We start from the raw sequence: 9,340 nt of genomic DNA, 5'->3' as shown, positions 1-9,340 counted from the left end.
TCCAACAACGAAGGCTTTGGTTTTAGTCATCTCGCTTGGCTTATTGGCAGGGGGAATATATGCCACCCTTCACCTAGATCAAGAATTTGACCGATCCTTATTAGCCAAAGACGATTCCTACTACAAAGCCTTCATGAAAATAGATCATGAATATTTCAGACTTCCCACACAGGCGAGCGTTGTTTTAGGTGGAAATATGCAGTACAGGAAGTTGTCTACACAGAATGAAGTTATCAGGCTTTCAGAAATAGTGGCAGAGAACAAATACTTTAAAGAAGATACAATTACATGGATGGGCTCCTTCTTGAAGTACTGTAGAGATCAGAACAAAACTTGTGATGGTGAAAGCTTCATGGGTAATTTGAAACTGTTCCTGAACGCCTCGCAGTTTACTTACTTTAAAGAAGACATCAAATTTGATCAGAAGGAGAATGATATTGAAGCCACACGCATCATTGTTTACACATGAAGAGCTCTACAAGCTCGATTTATAGAAAAGATGCAATGCTGTCCATACGTAAAGATCTTTCCAGCAAGTCCCAGTTGCCTGTTCACATAGCCTCTGCATCATTCACTTTCCTTGAACAGTACGCAGCCATAGCTTCTGAAACGATTCGTAACCTGACCATTGCATCATTAACATGGTATGTCAAACACTTTTATCATGAGCCCCTGGCTCGGGAGACTTGGGCAACCACTCCCCGTGTTCTTGACGTAAAATAAATTACCTTACCTTACCTTACCTTTTTATTAGTAATTCTCATTGTTACTGCTCCATTCTTGGTCAACCTAAGTGTTTCGCTCTTGGTTTTCTTTGGTTTTGTGTCTCTGATTTTTGAGTTGTTTGGCATGATGTGGCTGTGGGATGTCTCCCTTAACTCGATATCCATGATCAATTTGGTCATGGCTATTGGCTTTGCTGTTGACTACAGTGCCCATGTAGCCCACGCCTTTGTAGTTGCACCTGGCAGCTCAGCTGAGAAGAGAGTTATTGATGCACTTACTCATGTTGGAGCCAGTGTTCTATTGGGAGGTAAGGTTCTATACTAATGAGAAAATATTTTCAAATCAAATAACCTGCAAAGAAAATCAAAAGCAACAACAACAGCATTGACTGAGTCATCCAAATGCAAGGAGAATCGCAAAAAGAAAAACAGGTGTAATCTTCAAGTAATCATAAGCGTAAGATGACGTGATGATAAAATGAACTTGATCAATGTAGCTTTTTGAATAAAGGGAACAACTATACATAAGAAAAAAGCCGAAAGAAAATACACTCGCTGATTGGTCTAAAATCGTGTTTCTATTAAGCAATTAGATTATGAGCTCGAGATTTCTACCGCGTCATAGTTGACGAGGGCGCGTATGAATCTACTAGTCGTTCAAAACTTTATTTAAATCCTCTTCACGGACACTTCGAAAACGCCAAGAAGCGGCCATCATTTTGTTAGCAAGCGCACACTGCTATGCTACTCACTGTCTAACACAGAATAGATAGTGAGTAGCGTAGCCAATCAGAGAACGGCATTCGTGATAGAACGCTATTAGATTTATACTAAAACCCGACAGAAACACAAAACTAGCACGAGCTATTGACGTAATGATGGCATCAGCAAAGAGAATTTACATTTTGATGATCAAAGTAAAGAAGTTGTTTACTTTATTTCTTCGCCGAATTTTCTAAAAGAAATAGAAAACATGTTCTTAGTGTTTCTATCGAGTTGTAAAAACATTCGTGACATTACCATTGTCATTATCGTGATAATTATTATTATTTATTTATTTATTTATTGTTTTATTTTTAGGTGCCAGTACGCTCGTCGGAATTGGAATTACAGCCTTATCCAAGTCAGAGATATTTCAGATCTTTTTCAAAATGTTCTTCAGCATGATCTTTCTTGGTCTTCTCCATGGGCTTTGCATTCTGCCAGTTCATCTGTCAGTTTTCCACAGACTCACCACGTTTACCCATGCAAACAAGAGTGGTGCATTGCGTGATGGTGACGATGTTGGAGATTCCCGTTCGAAGGAAGGCAACATTAACCCAGGGATAGAGGTCGAGACAGAACTCTATGACAATCATATGGAACAACCTGCCAATACCATAGCTTTGAAGACAGAGGAACTCAATGGCGCTCACTTGAAAGGTAGGATAATAATCATTAATTACCGAGAATCGTTAAAGTAAGTTTGTTCATATCAATGTAGCATACGTAGCAGGCGAAAAAAGGAAGGAGAGTGAGAGGGCGGGGATGAAGGGAGTGGGTAGTTGGAGAGAAAGGAGTGTTAAAGAAGGCTTTTCAAAAGTTCGAAAAGTTATAGTGGCTCAGAACCCTATATACATAATTTTTTTAAACTTTGCGACAAATTTTATCCTGAACAACTTCCCTCACAATTTGATCATAATTAAAATTAAGGGTGTTTAACAGGTGGCATCGTTGCTGTGGTAACATATTTTATCGCCAATTGTTTTTTTGAAATGGCTGCAAGACTGGACTTCTTCGGCCATGTACTTTTCGATCGCCTCTGAACGTCAAATCAAAACTGAAAATTAAATTGATCGACAATTTCTGACTGGCTGCACTCTAACATTGAATTCTGAGATATAAAGAGCCTCTAACGTTGATGCTCTGTGATGGTTTACCAACATCCATATAATTTTTCTTTAGACTCAACCGAAGATGAACACACTGATGGCCCTAGTGATACCCTCGATTCTCATCCAGCCTGCTTATCAACAAGCAAATCCCAGGGTGAGGAATGTAACGAAGAGGACCATAGTTACTCGCCTTGGGCTAGTGACACGAGGATTTAAGCGGATGTTTTAAACATAGCGATTCGCAGAGGTACCTTTAAAGGGAATCTTGGCTGAACAACAGTTTTGTTCAAAATCACGAGTCGGTGTCTGTGTTGAACTCTTTCAGCCATTTTAAGTCGATAATTCTTTGCCTGTTTTGAATGCTGGGCGTTTTCGCCTCTGCTATTTTAGGCTTTTAAATTTCCCGCGCGCTGCCATGTTTATTTTTGCTCTGCTTGATGGGAAAATTAAGACGTCATTTCGTGTTTGGACGATTTTTTAAATAAAACATTGCGTGAATCTAGAGGTATAAAAGCGCTTCTAATCATTTATAATTCATATTCCGGATGAGTGTGTACAGTTCCAACGAAAAATCACTTCCTGTAGAAACCATATCCAGATCTCTGACCACACAGTGACGTCTTAAATTACCATGAAGTAAACATGGCGACGCCCAGGTGATTTAACCTGAAAAACAAAAACTTCGTATTCGAACCCCAGGATCAGTTAAAGATATCTATTAGGTATACTTTGTAACTTGAACTGCTTTTCAGCCGAGATTCTCTTTAAAAGTACGAGTGCTGCAAATGGTACTAACAGCCAGAATAACGGTTAAAAGTAAAATTATAGCGAGCGATTCTAGTGCGCACCGACTTTAATTTTATGCAGTTTCCGAAGTTTAAAAGTTTTCAGATACCATAATTATGTAGAGTACAGATGTAATGAATGAAATCAATTCATAAGAATCAATTCATTGGAATTTTATGACGCAGTTTCCGCTTCCTGTTTACTTATATCAAGTATATTCAGTTGCTATTTACGTAGATTTGCCGCTTAAATTAAAGTAGCTACGTCACGGTTTACGCATCTTGAAAAGTTTAGCCTAATTTTTCAAGTTCGTGGTTTGTAATCCGTGTTAATCTTCTCCATCCTTTACCATCCTTGTTCGTTTATGGTTTATTATTATCTCTTTGGTGTTTTTCTGTCTCAGCAAACTACTATTTTCAGGTTTCCTTCGATTTAAAGGTAATTTGATACGTGGCCAAAATAACTCAAAATATCGTGGCTGAGCTCCTTTAATCGAGCTACCTTAAAGATTGCGCATCTTAAAAGAGTTAGCATAAGTTATGAACATTTTAATTTGTAATATGTGACAATTTTCCGTTTGCGCAAATGGAAGCCACGCCGGTTTAGGTGCAGTCAGCTGTTAGAAACGTTATTACGTTACGTCACCTTGATAATCTCTTGGTTACGTATTACACTTCGATCGGGCTATTTTCTCTCAAAAAAGGCGCGAAACGCCGAAATTCCCGAATGGTTTTGTCGCATTTTGCAATGCCGAAGAGATACCACTCAGGGTCTAACTGCCTTGATTGACACACTCTTCCAACTTATTGTTACGTACGAGCTCAGGCAAACTAGGGAGGTCGCGTAACACTCTCTTGGGTTCTTTAAATTTTTTTGTCTTGAACTGGAGGAAACGATATTAGTAATTACTGATTAGTACTTTTATTAGTCACTCCATTGACCAGTTACAGTGATAGATGTAAAAAGCTATATAGGTTATAGATAAATGAATAAATAGAAATCTTTGCAAAGCACAACTCTTAAAAGTAGCCTTAATTTTGCTAATGTATTTAAAGCTATTAGAGTTTGGCGGAGTTCATTCCACAGCAGAATTACAGCTCTATATACAAAGGAACGCTGGCCGGAAGCTGAATAGCGGCACCTCCAACCTATTTCTTTGTCTAGCATTGCGAGAGTGAACATCGGCTTTATAACTTGAAACCCGGGCACCACATTATTTTGAATATTATTGATACTCGCTAATAAACATTTTTAGCATTGTCAAAGCATAGAGGTATGACCATTTGACCATTTTAAATTGCCAGTTGTCCTTAACAGTCAAATAGCCATACTTTATTGCTTTGACAGTACTAAATTTTTTATCAACGAGTTTCAATACTTACCCTCATTTTTTTCTCTCCCATTTTCGCGCTGCTCCCCAACTGACCGAAAGCCTAGAACAGGCTACCCTGACTGAGGTTTCGGAAAAAAATTCGCATCTTCGGTAACATTGCGATTATCCAAGTTTCATGTACGTACGCAAAATTTTCTAGGAGTGGAATCAAATATTATGCGTCAAAACACTTTTTCTTTTGTCTCGGTTTACAAATTTTTCTCGCGTTCCAGCCATCAAACAAACTTTTCTCAAAAACCAAGTGTGCCACACATTTTCTGTTGGACAATGTTTTGGATGTTGAAAATCACATTGATCGAGTACCGTAGTCTTCTGAAGTCAAATTTGAATGACTTGATCATTTTAGAACAAAATCTTCACAACAAATAGCGTCATTCTTTAAAAACAACTATGGGATTTACATTGATGTACATCGTGATTCTCAGAATAAACAATGAAAGAAATGAATAAATTCATTAAGGAGAATTGACCTTTTCAGGCGCTGATAGAGCTATAAAATTTTAGACTACTTTTTCCATGGTGATACACGTACACTTTGTCTTGAACCCGTTTCTACCTTACCTGTAAATCGAGTGTTTTACTGTTTTCTTGTCTGTTGTGTTTTCATCTATTTCTATCTTGTTCCCAGACTGTCAGGTTCCATTTTGTTGTTCCGAGCTGAATCCAACTTGAGATGGACATCTGAAATAAATTATGTAAATTAATAAAAATATTTTGTTGGCGTTGAAATTAATATATTCGCGCTGATATTAATATGTTCCGCATGTTGAGGTGACAGTGGAGAATGCACGTAGAACCAACACGCCAAGGCCCGGTTCATACGTCGCATTTCTGCCGTGTCGAATTCAATTCAACGAATTAAATTCGACAGAAATTCGACGTCTGAATCGACTGCCGCATTTTCTGCCGCACGTTCGACTGGTCTTGTCGCATTATCCGACAGAAATGCGACACCGATTCAGACGTCGAATTTCTGCCGTGTCGAATCTAATGCATACATTATCTTAATGCGTTGAGCATGCGTAAATGTGTTCCCGCCAAAGAAAAAGAAGAAACTTGGTCATTCTCGACCCAATGCAACCTGAACATATTGCAACACATACTGCTGCGTTATCAGCCTTCTCCTTCTCGTTCCATAGGCGAACAATTTTTAGCAAAATTAAAGTCCTTCGGCGCTCAGTATTTTCGTCCGCCATATTGAATACTCTACGTTTAAAACATTTTCCGCTGGCCGACATACCCGACAGTATAAATTCTGAATTAAGTGCGACACAAGTGCGACGTATGAATCGACAGTCGCATTTCTGCCGCACTTAATTGAATTGAATTCGACACGGCAGAAATGCGACGTATGAACTGGGCCTAAAACTGAAACTTCTCTAGGTAAGAAAATGTGCGGAAAAAGAGAATTCTAGCAAATACAGACTGGCAAAAGATAGAAATCTGACTCTGGATGCAGAGCGTTAGAGAAAGACTCAAAGCCAACAACTACCGTTATTTACGTTACTGCCCTGGAAAAAAGTGCTTATTCTCTGTAATGTAACGTCATTGTGCAAAATGAACTCATCGGCTTCCGTTGCTATTAGAACGGTTTTTAGAACGATAGAATATTACACTTAAATGACGTCACAAGAAAACTCTGTTTCTGCTCTGATTCTCAGATTTGATAGGAAACATTGATTTGTTTTATATATTTGAATTTTTCAACCGCTGTATTTTTAATAGCTTTTGGAAAAGTCAGAATCCTTGGCTAATAAATATTCCACTGACGGACAAGGTGATCTCAGCCTGTGATGTTTGTGTAATATAAAAACTCGTGTTTCGTTCCAATTGGAATGCGATAATTAACAAATAAAGAACACACTATTGACGATGTCACAAGTAAATTTGAGCACTTAGCTGCTGGACGTAAAATAATGTTGAAGTTTTCGGAAATGGTCCTGAACATGTGAGTTTTTTTTTCATTTTACTATTGATTTTAATTATGATAATCCGGAAGAAAACAGCGAGCAGAATCCATTTCAAGCTAACGATTCTGGCCATGTAATTTTGTGTTTTGAAAATATATATATTAGAACATGTTAATTAGTGGATAGAAAGCGTCATACGCATCGCGCGCGTCACACGCGTTGCACGCGTCACACGCGTCTTCGGGCTCTCCCTTCCAGATTTAGAACTGATGAACGTGTAATTAGAAATGGCGGCGTTGAACGAGTGAACAATTTTTAACTTTTTTGGAAAGACTGATCCACTGTAAGCTCTCGTTGTTAATCGTCAGAACTTGGTGCTTAATCTCTCTTTGTTATTGAAATACAAAATTCAGCTTTCTTTGCAATTAGAACGCACTAATTAATATAGTGATGTCACAAGCAAAATTCGGAGTCCCTTTCCGGATTGAAAATAACGCTAGCATTTCTCAATTACGATTTTAACCAAGCAAATTTTCAGCAAATTTTCATTATTTTCACGTGAAAATCAGCGATAACGTGCCGACAAAACATGTTAACGAGGAAATTTAAGAAAGTTTAAATGTCATTCATCTCAAGTTTTGTCACGTGCACAAGCGGACTGCACGTGCATGCCGGACAAAACTAATGCAATGACAATGAATTTGGTCAAGGTCTTTCAAGGTCATATCGTTTGCCACAGGTTCAGGACAAAATTCTGCTCAGAAAAAAATCATTGTTTTCTCGCCTCGACAAGAATTGAACCTGGCGGATTGATCAAATTAGCTCTGTCTTGAAACGACAACTTAGAAGCCTGGCAGTAAAAAAAAACAAAACAAAACAAAACAAATTTACTGCCCCTTTCAATAACATGCGGACTTTAGAATTCAAAGCTCAACCATCAAAAGTTCGGCGGCTCCTCCCAGCTTCCGACTATTGCCGAGCACTGTTTCGTTGTCTGAACTGTGCTCAACGACATGATTGCCGCGCGCTCGGCAGTAGTCGGAAGCTGGGAGGAGTAGCCGAACGACACCGCAAAAATTAAAGTCAAGTAATCTTAGCTACGTTAAGTGACGGCTTCTCGAGACGCGTTTGGTGGGGAAAATTCTAAGAAAAGTAATTGGTCCTTACCTATTTATTGACGCTCTTCTTCAAGTCAGTGAAATTCCATCTGAAGTTCCGGCCCGGTAATCAAACCACAACAGCTCTGTAAATAGAGATCATTTTAAGTTTTAGTAACCAGCGTCGCCATAGTCTGCAGGAGTAGCCTATACATCTGTTATCTAGTTGTGGAAGTTGAACAACTCGCATGCTACGAACTGAAGTTGGTTGAATCGTCAACCAAGTCAAAAAAATTTATCATTAAAATTAAGATGGTCCGACCTCTCGTTTACCTTGCAAATGTTAGCCACACGATGCACGTGATTCCTTTTTCAAACAATTGGTTAATGCGCTTACCAGCATTCTCTCACTCTCCTTTCATGCAAGAACTAAGAGGGCTCGAAACATGTCAAAAAGTTGAAGAAACCCAGTGCTGTCGAGTATCTCGTTCAATTCCTCGACAACGAACGAAAACATGGCCTCACCCTTAACTGCTCGCACAAGTATCCCTTATTCTTCTGAATTAAAAACGAATGTTAATTATAAATGTTAATAATTTTGTTGTCCAAGCCTATTGGTTACGGCATCGTGCAATGCTCAATGCACGAAGGAACGCATTATTGTACGTGGTAACCCAAGGAAACGTGTTCGTGTTTCCTTTTAAAGTCGCAGGCTTTTCGATGTTTTTTTTTTTCATTTTCACATTAAAACGAAGAAAAACGCTGATAGAAAACGCTGATCATTTTTGAAAATAGCCTGCAGAACAGGCGGATTAGCGGGGCAGAGAGCGAAATGTGATATACGAGCGCGAGGCGCGAGACGAAAAGGATTTTTTTCGTCTCGCGCGTCGCGCGAGTGGTCGCTCCGCGCTCGTGTATCGCGTTTCGCTCTCTGCCTGTTCTGCAGGCTATTTTGAAAATAGAGTGTTATTGCGTTGGTGTGGACGCCGATACACGCGAACGCATCAAAATGTAAGAAAGATCAAAATACGGCAGATTACACGAGCTTGAAAATTTTTTGTACTTTTCGGTAAAGAAAACCGACAGTTGAAAAGGGCACCTAAACTAAGGACTGTCTCTGGCAATGGTTTTTCTCATCTTGTCATTAGTTTGCCCTTGTTCCCTGCAGTACTGTTGCGTTGCGTTAGCTGAAAAAGGCCATAACAAGAGTCTTAACTCATCAGCAGGGCGTGCAACAACCAAATTCCTTAACTTATCAGAAGGGCGTCCCCAACTTAGAAAAGAAAACCCGGACGTCTCTGGGTAACGGCAAATACCCTTATGAACACAGTGAAACAAACAGGTCAATCAAAATAGGCTTTGATGAATTTATTTAATGAAGAATGATCAATTTTTCAATTTTTCCAACTAATAAGCTATTCAAGGTTAACGAGAGAATTGGTATGGTTATCTCCAAATGTTTTTTTTGTTTCTTTTTTAGTAACAAGGGCTTTAAGGGGTTGGTAATCAAGAGAGTAAATAGCCCAACATTCGTTGAAGGAACATGAAACATTGC

At 39.0% G+C, this 9,340-nt stretch overlaps 1 pseudogene across 1 annotated transcript in view; it reads left to right on the top strand.

The window, feature by feature from the left end:
- The window catches only part of LOC110045576 (patched domain-containing protein 3-like), a 7,461-nt pseudogene extending 3,060 nt beyond the window's left edge, over window positions 1-4,401 (top strand). Inside the window, exons 2-5 of the transcript XR_016204367.1 lie at window positions 1-640; window positions 755-1,033; window positions 1,806-2,147; window positions 2,670-4,401. The exon at window positions 1-640 is cut by the window's left edge and continues 805 nt beyond it. The product of XR_016204367.1 is annotated as a patched domain-containing protein 3-like (transcript). The remainder of the gene's footprint in view (window positions 641-754; window positions 1,034-1,805; window positions 2,148-2,669) is intronic.
- The last annotated feature ends 4,939 nt before the right edge of the window (window positions 4,402-9,340 follow it).

The sequence above is a fragment of the Orbicella faveolata genome, unplaced genomic scaffold (assembly GCF_042242905.1).
Source record: "Orbicella faveolata isolate gen_17 unplaced genomic scaffold, um_ofav_v1 contig_47, whole genome shotgun sequence".
Classification (NCBI taxonomy): Eukaryota; Metazoa; Cnidaria; class Anthozoa; order Scleractinia; family Merulinidae; genus Orbicella; species Orbicella faveolata.
This window is presented reverse-complemented; position numbering and strand designations above follow the sequence as displayed.